The 10,294-nt window shown below is 45.2% G+C and overlaps 1 protein-coding gene across 2 annotated transcripts in view; it reads right to left on the minus strand.

The window, feature by feature from the left end:
• Camta1 (calmodulin binding transcription activator 1) overlaps window positions 1-10,294 on the minus strand; it is a 774,560-nt gene that overhangs the window by 732,532 nt on the left and 31,734 nt on the right. The gene's annotated exons all lie outside the window — the stretch shown is intronic.

Here is a 10,294-nt window from a genome sequence, read left to right on the forward strand (position 1 = left end):
TCCTGGGGGTCATGGGTTGGCAGCATGGTCCTGAGTGTGGCAATGTCTGGAGATGGTGCGGAAACTTTACAAGGTGGGGCCTAGGAGGAAGCAGTGGGGTCACAGAGGGCCCTGCCCTTGGAAGGAACTGAAGCCATTCTCCAGGTCAGCTTTCAAGACAGGGTTGTTACTGAAGAGCATGCTAGGCCCTCCTGGTGCTCTGGCTTCCTGTCTGGCAACACCATCTCTCCCTCTAAGCACTCATGCCCACCATGATGCCATCTACCTCACAAGAAGGTCAATCAACGGGGCTGCTGGATCCTGGACTTTCAGCCCCCGAACTATGAGCTAAATAAATCTCTTTCCTTCATAAATACATAGCTTTGCCAGGCATAGTGGTGCACACCTGTAATCCCAGCACCAGGGAGGCTGAGCCAGGAGGATCTCTGCAAGTTCAACACCAACCTAGGCAACATAGTGAGTTTAAGGCCAGCCTGAACTACATGACAAAACCCAGTCCAAAAAAAAAAAAAAAAGATACATAGCTTCAGCTATTTTGTTATAGTAACATCAAACAAACAAAAATGCAGAGTCAGACTCTAGCTCTGAATGACTATGTCTAAGGTGCCAATGAGCACCTGAAGAGCCATCTGAGGAAAAGTTAGGACCCAAGGTTGAGGGCCAGGAATATAGCTCAATGGAATCACACCTACCTGGCAAGTGCAAGATAAATAAATAAGTATGTTGGACATATCAGGCTCTGTCAAGAGATGAAACTGTTTAGCGAGAGGATGAGAGAAAGAACAGCTGCAAGGGATTTCAATGTTGAAAAGGGGGACTGAGAAGGAAATCACAGTCGAGAGACTGAGCAGAGGTAGCCTGAGAGACAGGAAGAACAGCAGGACACTGTCTCAGAGAAGACAGTGTCTCAGGAGGGACTGAGGGCAGCCACGCTGGAGGCCATCACCGACTGAGTAAGGCGTGGACAAGGCACGCACCTGGCAATTCTCATGCTGACAGGCAGACAGGTGGTGGGTGGAGAGGCGGAGATGAGGAGTAATTTTCAAGTGATAAAGCAGGGAAAATAAACAGATTACTTTAGGAGTAAGTTTGATGTGAAGAAAACTTTCTTGTTGAATGGGCTATGGACAGAGCAGGACCATGGGTCTGCCAGGCTGCTGTCTTTCGGTTCTGGAAGGGTCTAACCAGAAGACCTCTGCACCTCACTCTGTAAGACCCAGTGGACATGGAGGCACAGCTGATGCAGGAGTGCAGGGCAGCTGCCGGACACTGCTCAAGCAGGAAAAGAGCTGGATCCAGCCCTCGTAAGAGCATACTGGCCTTCCAATGTGAAAAGCGGTGGCATTAATTTGGAGCTGAGCAGATCTGGAGCTCCCACTAGCTTCTATATCCTGACGTGAAACAGGTTCATCAGCTCCACTTGGGGCCTGATAAAGACTGGTTCAGCCTGAGGAAGGCAGAAAGTAGGCAACGGCACAGACGGGAACAGGCTGAGCTGGAGAGACTTCTGGAAGGCTATAGACGGTAGCAATGCCCACATGAGGCTGACGACCAACAATTCAGAGCGATCAGTCTGCTTTATCATCTTATCTGTCTCCAGCAGCACTTAGCTGCTTGCGTGCAGGCACAGAGAGACTGGGAGATGGAGCTCATTCAGGACTGCAACTCGTCTACCTGGGCAGGATGGCAGACAAGGGGGCAGCAAAGTTGTAAGAGTGTGATCATGTGCTGTGAACTCTGGATTGAAACTGGCTAAGAAGAGAAGTAATCAGAAATGTACAAGAAAAGGAGGTCCTGTAGACAGAGCTTCAGGAAACCCCCTCCAAAATCCACGAGCAACTAGCTAGTGAAGCGAAGGTCAGTGATGGGAACCTGGTAATGAGCAGAGGAATTCCAGCAGCAGGAAACACTGGTCAGCTCCAGCAGAACCCACTCTAATGAGTTAAACAGGGCCCAACAGCAAGCGGGCTAGACTGTCTCAGAGCCCCAAAGAGGGCCGGAGATATAGCTCAGTGGCGTAAGTGCTTGCCTGGCAAGCCTGAGGTCATGAGTTCGATTCTCGGTACCAAAAAAAAAAAAAAAAAAAGAGTCCCAAACAGACAAGACAGTGACAGCCTTGGAAGAACCTACTGCTTACAGGATGGGTTCCAGGGAAATGTGAGCCACACAGGACACAGATCTCTGTCTGGATCGCCACAGTATCCCCAAGCCTGGTAAAATCCTGTTGAGCGAATAAACGTTACTGAAATAACAAGGAAAAGAGAACCTGAGGCAGGGCTACAAATTAGCGAGTAGCAGGGAGAAGAGCAGAGGGGCAGGACAAAAGGAAAGGGGAAGACTGGAGCTCTGCATGGCATGGGGCTGGCATCCACCACCACACAGCTCCTGAAGAGAGAGGGAGCCAGTACCTATGGACTAAGAAGACCACCTGATGTGATGTTGGGGGCCGGTATGGCTGGACAGGATTCTGTCCAGACCCAGAGGCAAGCACAGGAATCAGGACATTCTGCTTATCTCTGAATAACCATTTTGATTCTACCTTCATGTCTCCATCTCTATAACCAGTTCATGATTTCACTCCAGGCCCTTCATCCAGTTCACCTATTTGGACAACAGGCCCCGTCCTCAGCCCCTTCCTGAGAGCCCTCCCTGACCACAGCTCTCCACTGGGTCTCCACCTCACCTTCGAGCTGCCCTGGGCCTCGCCTTCATGATCAGGCCACAGTTACTTTCCTTCACAGCACGACTCCAGAGAGTCACTAACATTTACAACCTCCACACCCTCTCCTCTTTTGCTTTCCACCCTACTCTGCTGCACTTGTGCAATGACTTCACTGAAGCCATTCGTCAAGATCACTAAGGGCCTCCAGATGACAAAACCCACAGTGACTTCTCCATCCTCATTCTACTCAACTTTCAGGCAACCTCTGACTGTATCTTCTACTACAGGAAGAACAGTGGCCCCTCAAAGATATCCACATCCTAGTCCCCAGAACTATATGACTATGTTTTTTTTTTTTTTTGGTACCAGGAATCCAACTCAAGACCTCAGGCTTGCCAGGCAAGCGCTTATGCCGCTGAGTTATATCCCTGGCCCTGTATGACTATGTTAAACGGCAAAAGGTAAATAAGGCCAGGAGTGGTGGTGCATACCTGTAATCCCAGCACTCAGGAGGCTGAGGCAGGAGATCACTGCAAGTTCGAGGCCAGCCTGCGTTACAAAGTGAGTTCAAGGCCAGCCTGAACTGCATAGCAAGACCGTGTCTCAAAAAAAAAAAAAAAAAAAAAAGGTAAATGAGGCCGCACATGGAATTTAGGTTGCTAACCAGCTGACCCTACATTAGGGAGATTTTCCTGGATTATCCATGTAGACTCAGGGTAATCAAAAGAACCCTTAAAAGTGAAGGAGACAGGGAGGGAAGAGAGATTAAAGGCAGAGAACGGGATTAAGGATGGCGGGAAGGCCAGGGACACCCTATGTTGCTGGCTTTGAGAAAGGTGCCACTAGCCAACGAATGCAGCACCCTCCAGGAAATGCTACAGGCAGGACACAGTCTCTCCCCAGGGCCTGTGGACAGGACTGCAGCCTGCCGCACTTTCATTCTGCCCCTATGAGATCTGTGTCAGATGTCGCATCTGCAAAACTGTGGGAAGATAAAGCTGTGCTGTTTTAAGGCCTTAAGTTTGGGACTCCTGCCTGGTTCACCATGTTCCCCTGCAGCCTCCTGCTCTATGCAGGTTTCATGTCCCTTCTTCCACCCAGGTGGCCTCACCTAGCCTATGGCATTAAATGCCACCTAGAAACAGGGCTCTCCCGGTTTAGGTCTCAGACAGGACCTCTGCTTAGACTTCTGGACAGGCACCTGCTCGCATCTCCACTCTGGGGATAATCGCTGTCCCACAGGCAGTAATTCCCAGAACACTCTCAGGGCCTGTCCCACTCTCTGCCCTCAGTCCTCCTCCTCTCCATGATGAGCACCGCACCAGTACAGGCGCGGAGGGCACAAACCAGGACTCACTCCTGATTTCTCCTTCCCCTCCCCCACATCCACTCCCAGAGTCAGGAGAGCTCCGCCTGCCAATGCCATCCTCCACTCCCCCTCGCCACTGCCACCGCTGTCTTCTAGAAGCCCACGGGGACGGCAACAGTCCTCTAAGTGCTCTCGCGGCCGCCCGATAGCCACAAAGCAGCCAGATTTGACTGCAAAGAAAACTCCATATTATGTTATCACTTCTTGATTACTCATCCTCAGATGGCTTCCCACTGCCCTTCAAGCTAAATCCCAAGGCTACCTGCCTACATGGCACTACAAGGTCCATCCTACCCACTCCTCTCAACCTAGATCATCATCACCCTCGCTTATCTCCCAGTGTCTCAGCTGCAACCAACAGTGAGCACATGCCTGCCTCAGGGCCTTTGCACAGGCTCTTCCCCAGCCTAGGTTGTTCTGCAAGGTCCTCAGGCAGCCAACCACTCTACACCACTCAGATCTCAATTCAAATCTTACTTCCTATAAGAAAGCTTTCCCTAAAAAATCCACCTACACTGTTCACCTCTCAGTATCCTGTTCTGTTCTCTTAGTGCTCTCTGAAGCTCTTGCCCTTTTCTTAGGCACTGTCTGCCATTCCCTCTAAACTACAAGCCCATTGAGAACAGGACTCCAACCAGTACCTGCAATATAGCAGGGCCTCAAAAACATCACTGAAGGGGCCAGCGATATAGCTTGACGGCACAGCAGCTGCCTGGCAAGCCCAAGGTCATGAGTTCGATTCTAGGCACCAAAAAAAAAAAAAAAAAAAAAATCACTGAATGCAAAACCGATGACATGGACACAAACAGTATTAGTGTGCAGTCAATAAACATGATGTTGCTAATCACTGCCAAGAAAGGGCTAACGCACAACATATTAAGAGAATAAGCAGGGTATAAAACCTATTCTGGGCTGGGTGTGGTGCGTGCCTGTGGTTCCAGCACTCAGGAGGCTGAGGCAGTAATTTGAGGCCAGCTTGAACAATACAGCAAGATTTTGTCCCACCCCCTCAAAAAAACCTATTCTGGGTTAATAAAAATACATTTTTAAAAATAGGGCTGGGCCATCAGAATCATGGCAGATTTTTCAACACAAACCATCAAGTCAAGAAGAGGTTGGAGTGAAGTATTTCAGGTCCTGAAAGAAAACAACTTCCAACCCAGACTGATGTACCCTTCAAAATATCCTTCAAACTTAATGGAGAGCCGGAGATAACAGCTCAGCGGCACAAATGCCTGCCTGGCAAGCGCAAGTTCGTGAGTTCAGTTCCCGGTACCACAAAAAAAAAAAAAAAATTAATGGAGAAATAAAATACTTCCATGACAAAGAACTGAAGAAATTCATGATCACCAAAACCAGCCCTACAGAGAGTACTGAAGGTTATTCTAGAAAAACATAAAAATGACCACAATTTCAAGAACAGCAACAGAAAGGAACCACCAAGCAGAGCAAGCAATTAAACAGAGGGGGTAAGTAGGGAACCAACAGCAGGAAAATAACATGACAAAGGTAAGCCAGTACATACCAGTTTCATGCAATAAGGAATGAAAAGGATGAAATCACTACAGATCCTGTAGACATTCAAAAGATCATCACTACCTACTTCGAAAATCTTTACTCTCATAAGATGGAAAACACAGAGGAAAAGGACAGATTTCTACATACATATGAACTACCAAAGCTGCCTTCTCCACTGCTGCTAGGAGTGTAGACTGGTGAAACCACCACAGAAATCAGTGTGGAGATTCCTCACAAAACTAGGATTAGAGTTCCCACTTAACCCAGCTATTCCCCTTCTGGGTGTTTTTCCAGAAAAACTGAAAACATCATACCACAGTGATATATGTGCACCCATGTTTACAGAAGCACAATTTGTAATAGCTAAATCATGGAAACAACCCAAATGCCCATCAACTGAGGAATGGATAAAAAAGATGTGATGTTTTTATACAATGGAGTATTACTCAGCTATAAAACAAAGATAAACTCGAGGCTTTTACAAATAAATGGATGCAACTAGAGACCATACTTATAAGAAAGAAATCAGACCCACATGTGTAAACATCGTATTGTCTCCCTAGTGTAAGAACCTGAAAGAGTAAATAAAACTGGAAAAGTACAATAGATATTGTGAAAGGGAAAGAAATTGCTCAAAGGGAAGGAACAACTGGGATGAGGGAAAAAAAAGAAAAAAGGAAAGAGAAAAAATGTATGTGTGCGTGTGTATACATATACACATACATATATACACACGCACACATACACATACAAAGATAGCTGCAATAATTGTACTGCTGATGTCTATTGGTTTATTGAAAGTTAATGCTTAAATTTTCTTGACCAATTTTGCATGCTTATATCTCGTAATCTGAACAACTAATGTGAAGACAACAATGTTCAATATAACAACCATTGTTGAATTCCTACCATCTTATTTAGTGAAACTCTGTTTCATTTCTAATTTTTTTAATTTTTATTCTCTTCAATTGTTTGATCAATCTTACATCTGGTAATCTGAGCAACTTCGCTGAAGATAACAGTATGTACTATAACAACCATTGTTAATTTCCTACCATCTTGTTTTGAAATTCTGTATCATTATTGTTTTTGTGTTGTTTCGTTACTGGGTTTTTTTTTCCTCTTTAAAATAAAAAAAATTTTAAAAACAGGGCTGGGGATGTAACTCGGGTAGAATGCTTGCGGGGCATACTCCCAGTACTGGAAAACAAACAAACAAATAAATAAATGTAAGTTCGCAGGCCCACACCAGCACAGAAGAAAGTCTGAAGGGACAACGTGCCTTTCTGAAGCAGGGCTCTGGGTGATCTGGCTGTTTTTATGGGTGCTGTACTGTGGGCATCACCCTGTCCTCAGCTTCGCGCCTCCACCTGGCAAGAGCTGCCCACAGGGCACAGTGTGGTTCCTGCCTCTCCTTCCCTCCTCCTTCCACAATGCCTCCGCAGACTGCTGCCTCGGAGATGCAGAACGGAGCACATCTGCCTCGTGTGCTCCTTCCTCTGCCTTCTGGTAACCTGCTTATGGACAGGGAGCACACAGTTTACGAGGGTCGCACCCACGCACCTGTTGTGCTACTGGTGATGACTGGTGAGGCAGTCTAACCTCAGGATGAACTAAGTGCAGCCCACTTGAGTCCCAGCGCAACAGTAGGACCCCAAGGACTCTTCACTCGTTCTCCCAGAAGGCGGAGTGCTGCACTCTCGGGGTCTACCAGGAACACAGAAGAGCTCCCTGTCCACCTAGAATTTGCAGTCCAGCAGGGACAGCCAAGTAACACACAGAAAAAAGACAAATTACCCAGTGCACGGTATTAGATGATGATAGATGCTAATTCCACAACACTTATGTCTCGCTATCCTCATTTATGAAATAAAAAATACATAATCACCACACAGCAGGTTCTCTGAATTGCTTGAGGAATGGATTGTTAAAAATTATTGGAAAATGTTTCCATATAAAAAATTTGATTAATAATAATTAAAGCATTTAACAAAAATGATTCTTAAATAATCAGAGTTAAGAAGTCTAAAATTTGTTCAACAGTACAATAAGATTTTAACATGCACATTAACAAGTGTCTTCTGATGCCAGGAAAGGGGATCTGTGTCGCCTCATAGCTTAAAGATGTGTTGGACACCAGGGAAATGATTCCAACTGGACCTCAGTTTTACAAAAGATCCTGTTTGATTTCAACTTACCATATTTCAATGTATCTTTCTCAGAAATGGTGTTGTTTCATTCTTCCAATTCTTCCTTAACTTTTTTTTTTTTTTTTTTTTTTTTTTTGTTTTTTTGAGACAGGGTCTCACTATGCAGTTCAGGCTGGCCCTGAACTCACTTTATAGTCCAGGCTGGCCTTGAACTCACAGCAATCCTCCTGCCTCAGCCTCCGCAGCTGGGATCACAGGTGTGCGCCACCCAGCTCTTCCTTAACTTTTAAAAAGGTAAACATATTTAAGCATTTTCCCCCTTCTCATTCTGCAAAAGAATTTCTTGAGCCTTCCTGACTATGAACCCCATCTGGCAACCAAACAAGCCTCCCTCTGGGCCAGCTTCTCCTCTCCCCTATGAGCCCTGAGAGGCTAGGATCCCTGCACACCTTGTCCTCAGCTTTTTGACCTCCTCTCTTCCCTCACAACTGTCTCAGTTAAAGGGAACTACTCCCCAGGTAATTCTGACCAATCACACCTCAAGTCCACTAGCCTAAAAAGTGAACTTCTCCAGGTATTCATCCCGTACGACCTCAGCCTCTCCTCTACAGAAGTCTCCCACCATTACTGCAAAGGTTGGGGTATTTTAGCCAACAACCATCGATAGAGAGTCTGCAATGGAAAAAACTCACCCCAAACACTCTCCACTCGACTTACAAAAGCGCAGCCCCAGAATGCATCCTCACGTGCACCTGAACATTTTTTACAAGCAGCCTCAGGAAACAGCACAAAGACTGGACTGGACAAAGACAATCTGTCCAAATTTCAACTGCAGAACTGGATAGGTTAGGTATAAAAACTTGAAGACAATACCAAAGAACCTAAAGACCCCAGGAAAGGCACTTCCTCTCCAAGTGTGTCGACACCAGGTGGGAAAGACCAGAAACGGATGGGTGATGAAAGTGTTCTGCAATTAGGGAGTGGTGGTGGTTGTACAACTCTACAGACATACTGAAAGCCACTGTATTTATGCTTTAAAAACAGAAATAAAAGGGTGATGATTAACAATAAAAAACAAAAAGCATTTAAACTACCAAGCTGGAATCAAGCCTCCCTAGAAGTCCTACACCAAGAAACAACTCTAAAATAGTAAAGATCTTTAGAGACAGACCTTCAAAGGTCACTGCACACCATTGCCTAAGACTTGAGGAGGCCGAGCAGGCAAATGTCTTACGTAACACCCATCTGACCACAGGCAGAGCCAAGTCAGAACCTGCTTCTGCGCTGGCTCAGTATCCTTTCCAAGGCAGCAGTGGCTCTCAATTCAGGTTCTGTGGAATTACTACCAGAATCTGTGGGTCGGAACACCTTAATTTAATTTACAATCTGAAAAAAGTAACATCTATAACAAAAGAGGCAAAAACTCACTGCTCATATTTGTGATTTGTGATTATTTTGCCTTCGTACCCAGTAGTGTCATTTAAATTGTTCTCAGGCTAATGAGAAGTGAATTTAAGACTGAATGATGTATTTGTACCAAGACTAATGTGGACTCATAGAAATGTTTGCTGAAGAAAAAGTTTCTCAGTGAGGAAGGAGGGAATAACTGCAGGGCACAGGGTAGTGCCACATGCCAAGTTCCACAGAACCTGCCTGAGGACAGTCAGTGTAATATTCATGTTGCAAAAGACAATTTGGTTTTAGCAAATCATCACTCGCTGCATTAACACTTAATATAAATTGTATTGGTTTTTTGGTTTCTACTTATATATGAGTTACATTTGCATAAAAACTCTAAGAACTAAGAAATTTATACTGAGATTTTTGTGGTTTTATATATTTCATTCATTCCACAACTATATAGTGAACAACGACGACTGAACAAAGGCCAAGTTTTCTAGGGGCTCCGTACTGCAGTAATATTACAGTAAAATAGTTCAGGCCTAATCTGAGGTGGGCCCACAGAAATCTTCCCTTTTAAAAAAATTGTCTTTAATATCATAACCAAATTTCATAAGCATCACTCTGTGCAAATGAGAGCTGTCGTTTTACATTCCTCAGCGTCAACCCTGCCTCCACCAAGCAGCCTTAGTCACAAAAGGAAGGACACTCTGCTCTACCCACCATTTCAGCGCGTCCCGTCTACTGTTGCTTCCACCGTGCGAGGCACATGCCTGGCGCAGGCCACCTGATAAACAGACCTGCGCTTACTTGGGTTTTGGTGTCCATTTATCTCATTTACTACTAAGCTGAACAGAGGATTTATATTTACCCCAATTACTAAAACTGATTATGTTTCATTTGAAACCTGATTTCATGTCCTGTGTTCAAAAATCAAACGATGTTACTCTTAAAAGTCAGTTCTTTGTGTTTTCGTAGTCACATCTGCATTTTCGTATCTGCAATTTAATTAAAAATAAAAAACCCTCCTGGACTCCAAAAATAATCCAGGATCATTCAAACCACTAGCTCGGTCAAAACTAAGCAAAACAAAGCTCTACTTCAGGGTTAACTAACTTTCCAGATCATCAAAGCCAAAATATCCCCAGATCTTCACAACTAGAGTACTGGTACTCTTCAGCTCAGCTCACAGAC

This window comes from Chinchilla lanigera, unplaced genomic scaffold (assembly GCF_000276665.1).
Source record: "Chinchilla lanigera isolate Chin_1 unplaced genomic scaffold, ChiLan1.0 scaffold00085, whole genome shotgun sequence".
In the NCBI taxonomy this organism is placed as follows: Eukaryota; Metazoa; Chordata; class Mammalia; order Rodentia; family Chinchillidae; genus Chinchilla; species Chinchilla lanigera.